Here is a 15179-nt window from a genome sequence, read left to right as displayed (position 1 = left end):
ATGAATTGTTAAAAATGCGTGTGATATTGAACACAAAAGCAAATATTATGTAAAAGCAACGCCCGGATAAATCAGGGATTACCCAGGAAAATATGAGCATGAAAAGTAATAGTGTTAAGATTAAGCTTAGAAAAGTAAAAGGACTAGTTTTTAAAACTGGAAAAGAACAAGACAAGATATTCTAGTAAAAAGTATAATAAATTTATAACTTAAAATATTATAACATTAAGAACTTAACTGTTAACTGAATTTCCTTTTTGAATTCTGAATATTGCAATATTTTAAGCTAGAAATTTATTATATTTTTTACTGGACTATCTTGTCTTTTACTGTTCCAGTTTTAACAATTAGTCTTTTAACTTTTCTAAGCTTAATAGAAACTATATCACTCTTCATACTAGTATAAAATGTATGTTATATATACACATGTATATATATATATATAGAGAGAGATAGAGAGAGAGAAGGAGAGAAAGAGAGAGAAAGTGCTGCTTTTGCATATATATATATATATATATATATATATATATATATAAGTTTAGCACTTTTTCTCTATGGCATATTTCATAAACCAAAATAGACGTATTTTTGGAACACACACACACACATATATATATATACATATATATATATGTATATATATATATATATATATATATATATATATATATATATATATATATATGATCTTGACAATAAATTTCTTGATGTTTGGAACTTGAAAATTAAAATAATCAAATCCCGGTCCAAACAGAACTTTGTTGATCAAAATTAGAACCATCAGAAACAACACACTTTTTCCAATGCAAAACAAGGGTATTAATATCAGAAATGTACAAAGCTTGCGTTCTGATAGTGATGGAGTCGCTGGAGGCGTTTTTGATATTGCTCAGGTTTTCAAAATGCTTGGAAAAGTTGTAGTCGGTAAGAAGGAGGTCTGAAAAATATGGCGAATGAGGCAGATCGTAGCCCAGTTCATTCAAGTTCTGCTGCGTCGGTTTAGCAACGTGCCGTCGGGCATTTTCGTGGAGTAGAATTGGTCTGTTTTTGTTAACTAATTCTGGGTGTTGTTGTCGAAGTTTCTGGTGCTTTCCATCCATTTCCTGACAGTAATTCTCTGACATAATAGTGTTGTCTGCATTTAAACAACCGGTCGCATACAACTAAACATTCAGCATGAGGTGTTTCTAACCACTAAACTGAGCGTTGTCGTATACCTTATGTTTATTTCAGAAGCAAGTTTTTGAACTGTGTGGATTGGCTTCGACTTAATCTCAAAATTAATCGTTTTCAATATCCGGTGCCGACTATTACGCTCATCATCTTCAAGTTTCTCCTCGCCGCCACGAGATTTATTAATGCACTATTGTGCTGTGCGTTCAGTAGTGGTTCTTTGGCCAAACGCTTCGTTGATATTCCGAGCTGTTACAGCCGCTGATCGGCCTTTAATTGAAATAAGAAAATGGCGCGAGATTGTTTTTTTTCCCCCATCTTGTATTCAATGTTCTGAACCGGAGACAAATTCTTTTAAAACGATTGTAATTTAAACAAGTTAATAAAGCGAAAAACACTCTTTAAAATAGTATATAAAGTAAAGGTTTTGAAAATACATGAATTAAAATCAAAATTTAAGATTTAATAATTTTGTGTAATGATTTGTAAAATTCTGAAGATGGCGTATGACGCCGAATTATTAATTTAAAACGAGTACATATTTGTTTATTTTCATAATATTGCGTTCTAATTTTGCTTTAAAACATATTTCATTCGTATTTTATTTAAAAATTCAATCAACGCTTCTATCACAGAAAACACAACATTGACTTACATATCACGTACGCCATACGCAGTATTCCGGCATTTCAAAATAACACCTCAGACAACAATATACGGATTCTTCACCAACTGTTTTTTTTCTTTCAATTTATCATTATGGCGAAGAGAAAAAAAAAGGAAAACATGTATACAATTTTGAAGATAGTGGTGTAGCGCCGAAATAGTAATTTTAATCAATTAAATATGTCTTTATTTTCACAATACTTCTTTTTAATTTAACTTTCAAACATATTATAAACGTATTTTATTTTACACACATACAGAGGTTATCTTCTTTCGCGAAACGGATATACTTCAACTTCCTTTGATCGATTAGTGTAATGTATATTCGTCCAGCATGATACTACCTTCTCGGGAATTCCCCTCTCTATTAACGGTAACGTAGTATTTATTACTTCGACATGGAATCTTCCTCCTGTGAACTACCGTCCATTTGCAAGGAGAAGCCTCGTAAAAAATGAGTTATTGTTGCTTGATACCACCTTCCCTGTAAATATCTTCAGATTTTTCTGGATTGTGGAGTAGTATAGTGTCGTCTGTATTACTAGCAGGCCATCCTATCTGTATTTACCTTTCTCGCTCGAAGCAGTAGCTTAGTATATATTTATTTACTGCGAGATCTTTTCCCCATGCATTATCTCTTTCTTTCAAAGACTAGTGTGATATGGGCTAGTTTGCACTAGCTCAGCCTTCATTTGGAGGAAATATTAATGCAGTATCTGTTCTGCAGTCTTGATTTCTTCTATATTACACTGGGACCATCCTCCCATGCTTTACTTCTTCTTTTGAAGCTAGGAAACAGTATATTTTTTGATGTCATAAACCATCCCTAAGAGAATTACTTTATCTATTTCATGAGTACATATTATTTTGTCAGTATATCGATCTTCCAGATAGTACCTCTTTTGGATTTAAACTGATATCATCTTTCCAGGGACAACCTCCTTTTTTCAAGATCAGGGAAACCGTAGTGTACTATCTTTTCTAACACGTCAGTCACTTATAGTGAGATCTGAGCTCATTTGGAAGATATAGCCAATATGAATGGCCGACTATCATTTTTTTTAATGAGAATATTAAAAATTCCAAAAAATTCAGGAAATTATAACTGAATATAATTAATCCCTTCTTTTATTAGAGAAAATGTAGTATATCATGTAAATGAAAACATCGTTACAAAAGTTGCATAAATGAAGCAAGTGTCATTTTTATGATAATGAAACGCACATATAAGCAATAAGTATCATTTGACATGGAGTGGTTATATACTATCATCAATTCATTTCAGCATATGACGTCAGGATTAGACACGCCCATTTTGACCTATTGCTATATAACCCGCACCGTACAATTACTTCATAACTAGCTATAAATTCATGCAAAAATACGTGGTGTTTATATAACATGACAGTGGGAGAAGATTTGATCCTTATACAAAAATGTTATTCATTTATTATCTTTATAGAACGAACGAGAAGTCTCCAATTTTGTTCAGTGCTGATAGGTGTTATTTGGAGCTTCGGAATATGTTTGTATTCGAATTTCTGTCTCTGCTGCCGAGTCTTTACATTAGAGGCTATGCAAATTCATTTGCTGTTGTTTATTTAGGGATATTTTAATGCATGCTGTTTGCATACTGTAAGTATTTTCCTTAGGTTTTGATTAGTAAGACGTAGGTTTTTTCCTCGGCGTAATTTCCCTTCATGCTTCTAGCGTGGTCTATTAAAACGGTTGACACTATATCAGGTGGAAAGATGTAGTTTCTTTTGGATGTTGATCGTTACTAATGTGAACGTGTCATTGTTAATGATGCATTCACATATTTTGCGTCTAATTTCTTGCATGTTTTGTTACCGCCTAGAGCGGAGATGTTGTATATTTTTTGTGGACATCAGTAGAGAATGTACGAGAGTCGTTCCAAAAATAAACACGTTCCACTTGTTAACTAAAGAGTTTGAAAATCTACGAGAACCCGAGTCAGTAGCAACATTTAAATTTGTGTTTCAAAATTATAACTTAGAACTAACTTAGATGATGTAGAATCATTTCTCCTAAAAAATTGCAAGGATATTTTTGTACGAAGTGAAATTAACCTATATCACACCATTCCCTCTTACAATATTTATAATGACTGGTTATCTTCCATCTTGGCGTAAGGACTCAGGCAGGCATATGTACAGACATGGAGTCTATGTTCGAAACACTTTCCTCCTGACTAGATAATCCAAACTAGAATCAAACGACCAAACCTTTACGTGGTTTCGATTAAACATGCATAAAGCATAAGATACTTAGATTTTTCAACCCGTCTTAGCTGACCCAGAATTGTAAGCTAATAAATTAAATGACTGACCACATAGATGCAGCACTCCCCATAGATACTAGTTTTTTATAAGTAAATGTGTTTGTTGATTATAATCTTCAACACATTAATTTGCTTGGTTTCTCTAGTTACACGGACACAGATGGTAACATCACACATAATTTTCCCATTTCCTATCACGTTCTCGACTGATCGGCAGAAGCGGCAAGCCTCACTAAGATTCCCGAGGATTGTGTAACAAATGCCAATTGCCCACTTAATTATAAAAGAAATCCTCCCCCCAAACTGTCAACCCCAAGTTAAAGAGCCATTACTCAAAAGTATGAATATAACGCTGATTGGAAGCCGTAAATAATCACATCAGAAATGCTTGATGGTGAACATGGTGTTCCTGGAGAACAGTGTACAAATGTAGTTAACTAAATGGTTCAAATCTGCAACTGAAGCACATGTTACCACACTGAAATTTATTAGCAAAGCTTTCGCCCCTCAGCTGCCATCATCTAAATGTAGCATGCATTTTACAGACTAATCTGCCATAAGTCCAACACAAATAAAAAACAGGTGTGTAGAAGGTAGAAGTAATTGTAAGAGGAAGTAGCCACAGCCAGGAAATTGTATTCAGAAGTTACTAGAAAACGCAGATTCAACAAACCACCTCCGTTTAAATTTTCTTCTCCGGGCTGAAGCCACAGTCGAGGACCTGACAATCACAAGTCTTCTAGTGATCAACAACGTGGAAATTATTTGCAAATTAACCCCAAAAAAAACTCAGCTTGCGCAACGGTTTGCTTCAAAGTCCACTTTAGATTTAACTAACCCCCTCAAATTTCCTTCTGGGCACTGAAGTTACACTTGAGGATCTGAAATTCACATATACTCTTGCTCGTGATGTCATAAAACACCTAGACATCAGAACCAACTTTCCTGCTGTCATGACAACGTAATTTTTGTGATCTTCTCTGAGCATGCGCAAATCTTCCGCATCTTCAATTTCACGCGAATGAGTGTGTGTACAGTTTCACACTGACATTAGCCTGTGAATTTAACGCCTCTATAGACACGCATCAGTACTTATATATGAACTTTCTTATTTGGCATCAGTACTTATTTATTAAATCCTTATTTAGCTCTGGTGGTCTTACTTCCTAACTCCTTTCATCCACATCTCTCATCATCCGTCACAGATTCCCTACATTCCTTGAATCTCTTATGCTACTCATACACTGATAATGCATTCATGCAAAATGGACACAAAAGCGGTTTAAAGCATTTCATATGTTCTTTTCTGGAGGTTTTTAAGAATTTTAAACAGAATTTAAAACAGAATTTTATTGCAAATCGTTATATCTAAAGTGTCCTTTGAAATTTACTAGCTGTGACAATCAGTCTAGAGTAAGTGTATTCAAATTCCTGCATTTTCCGTTCATTTTGAACCTTAAATCATAAACCTTAGTCAGCCATCTCAAAAAATGTGTAACAATAACATACTGCATTTTCAAGATGTTTCGGCAATTTTAAATGCCTGTAAAGAAGAATTACACTTAAAAACTTATTGAAGCCACCTCAGAATTCGAAATAATTTTACCAATTTTTAGATACCAAATTGTATCAAAATTAAGGGAAATATTGGAAGCGTCATATCATAAATAAACACACACAGACACACACACATCCACACACACGCATATATATACATATATAAATATAAATATGCATATATATGTATATGTATATATATTTCATAATGAGGTTTTCTGTAGCATAAAGACCCTGTTATATTTGTGTTTATATTGTATCTACTTTTATATTTCAAGAGATCATCGCTTTTGATCAGAAAATTCAGCAAAATAAAAATGTCAGACGTTCGGAAAACCTGTACATTTTTGTTGGTCTGCATTCATTCTTTGCAACAATGTTCGAAAGAGTTCACGTGAATTATTTTTACCGTTTGTGAAAGAAGAAATTTGACCTTTTTACCATTACACATACATATATAATGTATGTGCTGTGTGAGTGTCTTTACTTACGCTTCGATGTTAATAAATCTGCTGTCTACTTGATCTGATAATCCTTTGATATATTTATTTTTATGTCTGGCGAATGCTGTTTCTCTCTCCATTCAAGCCAATTCTAATCTGCTTTGCTTTCCCGTCTGTAACTTACGTAAATGCCCAACTGACGACAACGTTAAATCCACCCTGTCAAACGCTCTGGATCGATCGTCTGATTTCTCAAAAAAACGAAACAAAATAAAAGCAGTGCCTGCGCTTCATCTTTTTAGACTTTGTGAACATGTTTGGCTAGACTTCTTTCTATTTGCATACACATCAAGCTTAAATAGTTACATGATTTTTAACAGGTTTAACGGATGCAGGCTTGTATGAGTTCACAAAATTCTCAGCTCATTCGCGCGTGTTATTAAATTCGTATTACAAATGTCCTGATGTAAGAGGGAAAGAAAATAAATAATACACGCCTTCTAATTAGTGTTAACCTAAAAAAGCTGGAATAAAGTCAAAAGTCATGGAAAATAAGAATTAACGAACTGGAACGAAAATTAAACATGAAGGAACACGTTGAGGTTTATCTAAAAAGATAAAAAAACATAGTTAAAGCAATGTAATCTCATCATATTTCTTAAACAAACTTTCTTTTATATATATATATATATATATATATATATATATATATATATATATATATATATATACTCGGGGTTTTTTATTCAAAAGTAATGGACTAATGAAATCAACGAGGTTGTTAGATAGTGCTCAATAAAAAGAGCTGATAATACTTGTTTATTGTTATATAAACATGTTCACATCCTGCTGCTACAAATAGCCACTTGTTTCAATCAAACAACAGATATCATCAGGCAGCGACTTGACTATTCAAAAGTTCAATGAATAATGGATTTTTATTTTAGGTAGGGACTCTTTAAAAGTTGGAGTTAAAAAACTTAAAACACAGAACTTTAATTATAAGATGTAAAAGAGGGAGGGGGCAATTTAAATAAAGTTAAAAGATTATAATGGAGAGAGAGTGATTAAGAAGAGAGAAAAAAGAAATAGAGAAAGAAAATAGAGAGAAAATATATACATATAATATGGAGAAGAAAAAGAGAAAAGATATAAATGGTTATTATAAAGAGAATAAGGACTAAAAGGGAAAAGAAAGAATGATGAGATATAGTTAAAGAGAGAAAGAGAGAAAGTAAGAATTAATAGGAAGGGAATCTTAAAGAAGTTGCCAGTATATAGAAAAAGAAAAGGAAAAAATCTGCGTGTCAACCAATTTATGAACAGTTATACAATTCAGTCATCAGACAACATTATTAAAAATAAAGACAGAAAATACAATGTAAACGTTAGAAGTGACCATGTCAAAAAAGACAGCGAATGTATCCAACTGACATATTTATCACCTAACATACGTCCACCAGTAATATCAACGCAGTTCAAACATACGTCTACAATTAATTAAGCTCTTTATACTAAATGATATAAGTTTAAAGATCTCGCGTTTTTATTAAATATATAAGTAAAAGAAAATAATAATAATGATAAAACAATATTAGAATTATTATTAATAATAATAATAATAGTAATAATAAAAATAATAATAATAATAATAATAATAACAATAATAAAACAGAATAAAATTAATATTTATTATCATTTTAATATAACATATTTATCCATAAGAGGGGATTAAATAAATTAAATAGGACTAATAAATTATAAATAATAATCTACTAATATTTATGTATATAAAATAATACAATACATATATATATACATACACATACACACACATAACACATATACAAATACACACATACACACATATATACATATATATACATATATATACATATATATATACACACATACACATATATATAGATACATGCATATAATTAAAGGTGTAACTCTATACTATTAAGTTGAAAGTTTAAGCTAGTTAAATATAAATATAAAGTCATATTAAATCACAAAATAATACATTCAAGACAGTATTACTAGAAACATAGATACAAGTACACTTACATATAAATATATTCAGGCAAAAGAAGTAGTTAAATCAACAGAATACCAAAAAGTAGCGACACACAGGTAGATATTAACACAATTAAAAATAATAAAATACATATGTATATCCCCACAGAGAACCAACATACATACAAATATACATATATATACTTATATATATATATATAATTTTATGTATACACATACATACAAAACAATACACAGACATATGCACACAGTCATATACTAATATACAATAACGCACACACACATATATATATATACGCACACATAAATATGTATAATTCACATAAACCATATACATAGAAATACATATGAATACAAATTATTTGGCAAGAGTACAGATAGATGCATACACACATAAAAGCATACAAATGGACTGAATAAACACCACCAGGGGAGCACACAACAAAGGAGGGTATACAAAATAATATAGAAATGTATGAATCTAGGTACACACGGTCATAAAATAAACACATAGACACATACATATACACATAGACACACAGGTATATAAGATAGGGGAAATAAAAAATGAAATCAGGCGAGGAGAAAGTATATTAATGGTATTTTAATAAATTATAGAAAAACGCGAAAACTTTAAACTTATATCATTTAGTATAAAGAGCTTAATTATTGTAGACGTATGTTTGAACTGTGTTGATATTGCTCGTGGACGTATGTTAGGTGATAAATATGTCAGTTGGATACATTCGCTGTCTTTTTTGACATGGTCACTTCTAACGTTTACATTGTATTTTCTGTCTGTATTTTTAATAATGTTGTCTGATGACTGAATTGTATAACTGTTCATAAATTGGTTGACACGCAGATTTTTTTCTTTTTCTATTTCTATATACTGGCAACTTCTTTAAGATTCCCTCCCTATTAATTCTTACTTTCTCTCTTTCTCTCTTTAACTATATCTCATCATTCTTTCTTTTCCCTTTTAGTCCTTATTCTCTTTATAATAACCATTTATATCTTTTCTCTTTTTCTTCTCCATATTATATGTATATTTGTCTCTCTATTTTCTTTCTCTATTTCTTTTTTCTCTCTTCTTAATCACTCTCTCTCCATTATAATCTTTTAACTTTATTTAAATTGCCCCCTCCCTCTTTTACATCTTATAATTAAAGTTCTGTGTTTTAAGTTTTTTAACTCCAACTTTTAAAGAGTTCCTACCTAAAATAAAAATCCATTATTCATTGAACTATTGAATAGTCACGTCGCTGCCTGATGATATCTGTTGTTTGATTTAAACAAGTGGCTATTTGTAGCAGCAGGATGTGAACATGTTTATATAACAATAAACAAATATATATATATATATATATATATATATATATATATATATATATATATATATATGTATATTCTATTAAAACTGTAATTGAAAAAGACTTAGGATTTCAACCTCTCAGGTTGACAGGAAAGCCCTTGCGGTATTTAATTTGTATATGCAGATGAACATATTTAGGTCGAAATCTTATTGATTGAATTTTCAGTCAAAATTTTATTGATTCATCTACAGAATTTACTCACTTTGCCAATGCAAAACAAGTGTATCTTTGCCGTTAATATAAAAGTCCTGCATTCTTGCGGTGGTCAAGTCGCTGAAGATATGTTTGTACATCGCTTGGGTTTCTGACGCATGTTCACGAAGAAATTATGCCAAATCTCCAAAAAAGAAACAGGAATAAACCTAGAACCCCATCCTTCAACGTAGACTCCTACTACCAGGTCTCCTTTTCAAATATCAGGGGTCTACGTTCCAACATTCCAGAGGTTGAAACACAATTACATGAGAAGAAACCGGACATATTCTTTCTAAGTGAAACTGGCATAGGGCCAACCACTTCTCTAAACGAATTCATAATTAAAGGATACTCCAACTTAACATCTAAATCTGACCCCCAAGATCGTCATGGGCATGCAATATGTGCCTACATTAAAGATGGTTTCCCATGTGGTAGGGAATCTCCAGAGAATACTCTAATTTACCTTACATGTGCTTCCGGGTTGCACTAGCTTACAACACTGCATTTATATTTGCTCTCTATCGCCCCCACAAGAGTTGGGTTACTATCCTTAGGAGCATATCTGAGAAAATTGACTACATCCTGTCTACTCATCCCTCGGCTAACATTCACATTTGCGGTGAGTTCAATATCCATAACGTGGAATGGCTGACTCACTCAAATAAGACAGATGATGAGGGGAGGTTCTGTCATGATTTTGCCATTGCCTATGACCTCACTCAGATTGTTCACGAAACCACCCGTGTGCCCGATACACCCGGTCAATATGCAAGCCTTCTAGAACTTTTCCTCACAACTTCCCCTGAGCTGTGTTCATGTTCCGTTCTATCTCCTCTGGGATCCTCTGATCACTCCGTTGTAACAGTTAAGATAAAAATGAAATGTTATAAGTCTTCAGACGTACCTCTCCACCGTACTGTATATCGATACTCTATGGCTGACTGGGACAATTTCCGTACATTCATATCAGACCTACCTCTGCATTCCGTATTTAAAAATGATGTGCCCTATATATTATCAAACCTGACCGAATGGTTAATTGTAGGCATAGATCGATTCATACCATCCAAAAAATTCCCCCCAAAAAAACTAACAGCCAGTCATGGTTCTCCCCTGAATGTGCTACTGCCTTCGATTATGTATGGCATAAGGGCCTACTTCACAAGATTTCCAGCTACGGTATTACTGGAAATGTTTTCTCAATCATTAAATCATTTCTCTCTGATAGGTTCATAGTAGTGATTGATGGGCAGAAATCAGAGGGCCACAGTATTAATGCTGGAGTCTCTCAGGCGTCCATCCTGGGCCCAACTCTCTTTCTGATCTATATCAACGATCTCCCGAAACATATACTGAAATCATTCGTTGACATCTATGCTGATGACAGGATCATCTATGGCGACACATCAAAGGCCGTAAATGACAAGGTTCTCTCTAATTCTCTCTCTTCTGATCTTGAGCGGGTGGTACAATGTGGGAAGAAGTGGCTGGTTACTTTTAATTCATCCAAAACCAAGCTTCTATATTTACATCATCAACGCTCTGATCCCCATCCGGCTTCAATTGAAATGGATGGCTCTCGTCTTGGTGAACACCACACATTGACACAAGTATTAACATTAAAAAAAGAGAATAAACAGACAACAACATTAAATAGCCATGTACTGACGCCAATAAAATAGTAGAAGTAAGAAATACACTCGAATATATAAGTAAACATTTAGAATCTTTCCCAAATCTTGAAAATATTTTCTATCATCCAAATTGACAGCGAAAACGCTATTTTACAATTTAAATATTTTACAATTTGAATATTTTGCAAACTTTCTGAAGAGGACGCATTAAAAAGCACCAGAATGTCTGAAACGCGGTAAACTATTTCAATAAACATTTTAATGATTTAAAAATGAAACTCTCAAATAATGAAATAAGTATACAAAAATTAGAATTATTGGTGACCCCACTCATTAAAAGCTTATTTAATTATATTTCGATTTTTATTCGTAACATTCCTTCAATCTATGAAGCTCAATGTAACTACAGGTAATATATAAATGATAAAAAGTCTGAATACTAAATTTCAAGAGGTTAACCATTTTACGGTATTTTAATATAAGTTAAAGCACCGGTAAGATGGACAATATCTTGAAATTTGGAACATATAGGTTTTGTAAACAACCCTCTTGTAAAGCTCGAATTCTCAGTTATATACTATTGAAACTACGATGGAATTCTACTCGCTTTTGGCTCACAGAATGAGAACATGCTGCATCAGTAGAATTAAATAAAGGCTTCCGTTTGAAATTTCATTTTGGTTTACGAATTCGACAATATACAGCTGAAGAAGGTCGGAGGCTTCATGTTTTCTTCCGTGAAAAAAGCGTTGTTGAATGAAAATTCAAAGTATAGGTTTAGTAAGCCAATCAAACGCAAATGAAAAAAAAAAACAAAACAAAACAAAAACAAACATTTATTTGTTTAAAAACCAAAGTGCTTTTCTAACAAATAAAGAAATAAATGTTTATTTGTTTTTTAAGCAAAATGTTGAATTGTCTTACTAAACTTGTATTTTGAATTTTCATTTTACAACGCTTTTATCAGGGAAAAACCTATCATTATATAACTTTTACGCGCGTACCTACTAATGATATATATATATATATATATATATATATATATATATATATATATATATATATATATAAATCTGAACGCCTGTGTGTGTGTGTGTGTGTGTGTGTGTGAGTATGTCTTGTCACGAATTTAATGTTACTATTTTTAAAAAAAACTGATTACATATAATGATAGAAGATGTATCGAGGATCAGGAATGGGTATGTTTGATCTGGCAGAACGGTTGTTCAGAAAAATTGTGGGGTCTGCGTTCGCGCCTGACCCCTAAAGTATAAAAATAAAAAAATGGAAAAAAAAAAAACGTTTACAAGGGTTTTGGATATAGATATACATAAGAATACTTTGATAAGCATGTTTCAACGTAAATAGGGATGGTATGATAAAATTGTGGGGTCAGCGTTCGCGCCTGTACTCCATGAAAATATGGCACAAACTTTAACAAAGACTTTCATATCTATTTGCATAAGCATAGTTTAATAATTATGTTTCAGTTTGAAGAAATATGGTATAATAAAATTATTGGGTGTTCGTTCGCGCCTGACCTCCAAAGAATGTAAATATGTTACAGAGTTTAACAAGGGTTTTGAAAAGGGGTGAGGGTCCACAATAACACCTTAACTTTAATCTTAATTCACGTTAGCTTTTTTTTTTTAGTTGAATCGTATTGTGTCTGATAAATTCACCTCATAAATTCACGTTCTTATTAAAGTGAAAGTTTAAAAAAAAAGTCGGAACTTTAGAAAATTCTCGACACAAATTTTGCATTACTCTGTTTTTTTGCCTTCTCCACGCGCACGTGAGAATCTTTAGAAAATAGATAAATAGATAAATAATAAAAAAATAAGAACGTTACTTGTTATCGTGTAAAAAACAGGAAAAAACCCTCCTCACGTGATTACGTGTCTTTTTAAAAACATTTACATAGCCTTTTAATTTTTATTTATATATCTGTTTAAGCTTTTTTGTCAGTGTACTAGACGGAATTCAGTTGATTACATCCCTTTCTGAGTGTGCTTTACATTTAAATAGTACAACCCTGAATCCGACGGCGCAATACTACACCGTTCAATACAGTAAAATGGAAACAAAGCTGCTCTGCTTAAAAAGGGGGCCATGTTCTTCTTATTCATATCTATATTGATTTTTTGCTTTAGAAACTAAAGTAATTACGTGTTTACTTTTTTAATATCCCATTTTGCTGTTTCGGATTATTTTACTGAAGTAAGTAAAGCTTCATTATTTTTCAAAACTGTTTGTGTTTCTTTGTTTTTCAATATTTCGTCGATATTATGTATAAGAGTGTTTAGCATAAAAACCAATAAACGACTACCCGAAAGAATAAATATACAAAAAATGAATGTTTCCATAGTCAATAAAAGTTCAGCTTATGTTTTTTTTTGTTTTGAAATAATTTAAATTCTCTTTTCTTGAAATAATTTCAGCGAACCGAAATTAAAACGAAATTTGATGCGATAACTACTTAAATGACTTTTTATATAAACTACAAATGCCATAATCGAATATTCCTCACGCACAAAATAACGGAAAACATTAAAATATGTTTATAAATATTCCTTACGTTGACGTAACTCTCTTAAATTGTTAACACAGAATGCTCAGGTGTCCCTACATCAAATTCAAAACGGGGCTCTCCATTTCAAAGTCGCTGCCATTTTGATTTTATTAAAGCCGGTTCGTGAATTAAAAAAAATTGCAAACTACTTAAAAATACAAATCAATGAGTTTTTTCTGTCATGAAAGTAACTTTAATTGAGTATGTTAACATTTATTTCTTGTATATTTATATCATTATATATATATATAACATTCTCTCTTTGTAAGAAAACATCATTTTGTTGGTCACTCTTGGCTACGAATGGAAACAAAGTTGATTTAAAAACTATATTTTGGCGAAAATTATCTTTACTTTCATCATATTTTGCTTAGGGTAAAATCTTTGAGTATCAAAACCTATCTCTTTACAACCCCCTCCTTTTTATAACCTATCATACTTTCATCACTTTCATCACTTTCATCAACCACAGTCCATTTTCTATAGGCTGTTTTTGAACCCAGTCAACGACGGGCACTTCTACTAATATATATATATATATATAGAGAGAGAGAAAGAGAGAGAGAAAGAGAGAGAGAGAGGGAGACATCTTTTATTTCTATTACACAATGTTTTGCTAGAATTATCAGCCCTAAAGAGATTGAACTCACTCAATATGACGTTTCATGATTTCATCGATGACAGCCTTTAACTAAATTCTTTCATTTACAGTTTCATACAAATTCTTCAACAAAAAACGTCTTTACTTTTTATTATAAAGAATTAACTCAAATTATTAGGATTCAAACCAACGCCACATAATAGCATATCGTATCATAAGAATCCGACGATTTTGCTGTGCACATTGGATTCCCACAAGATATCCGAGATTACGTGAAGGTTTGCAACATTATTAGTTAAAGTGATTTCGTGGAACAAACTAGATTCGAACACCCAGGTTGTTAGTTCATGTCGTTTGCTACTATACCGCCGTTACCTCTAAAGGTAATAATATTTATTGCAACTGTGATTATGAATGAGTAATCGTACTTTTCGAGCATAAACCCAATTATATAATGAAATATTAATCTCTTTTTATGGTTGTTAACATGAATTGCTACCGTTTACCAAGATAACTGTATTCTTTACAGAAGTGTATTGTTACGTTTACTAAAAATCGTTATTTCATTCATATACTTTTAAAATTAATTGTTTGTTTTCTCGAATCATTTAAAGTTT

General features: G+C 32.0%; 1 pseudogene; it reads right to left on the bottom strand.

Moving 5' to 3' along the window:
• Window positions 1-734: 734 nt before the first annotated feature.
• LOC145263271 (histone-lysine N-methyltransferase SETMAR pseudogene) lies at window positions 735-1124 on the bottom strand (annotated as a pseudogene).
• Between the last annotated feature and the right edge of the window lie 14055 nt (window positions 1125-15179).

Source organism: Euprymna scolopes, chromosome 38 (genome assembly GCF_053919585.1).
Source record: "Euprymna scolopes isolate OS-2025 chromosome 38, ASM5391958v1, whole genome shotgun sequence".
In the NCBI taxonomy this organism is placed as follows: Eukaryota; Metazoa; Mollusca; class Cephalopoda; order Sepiida; family Sepiolidae; genus Euprymna; species Euprymna scolopes.
Note: the sequence above shows the minus strand (reverse complement) of the source record. Positions and strands in the feature narration are given on the sequence as shown.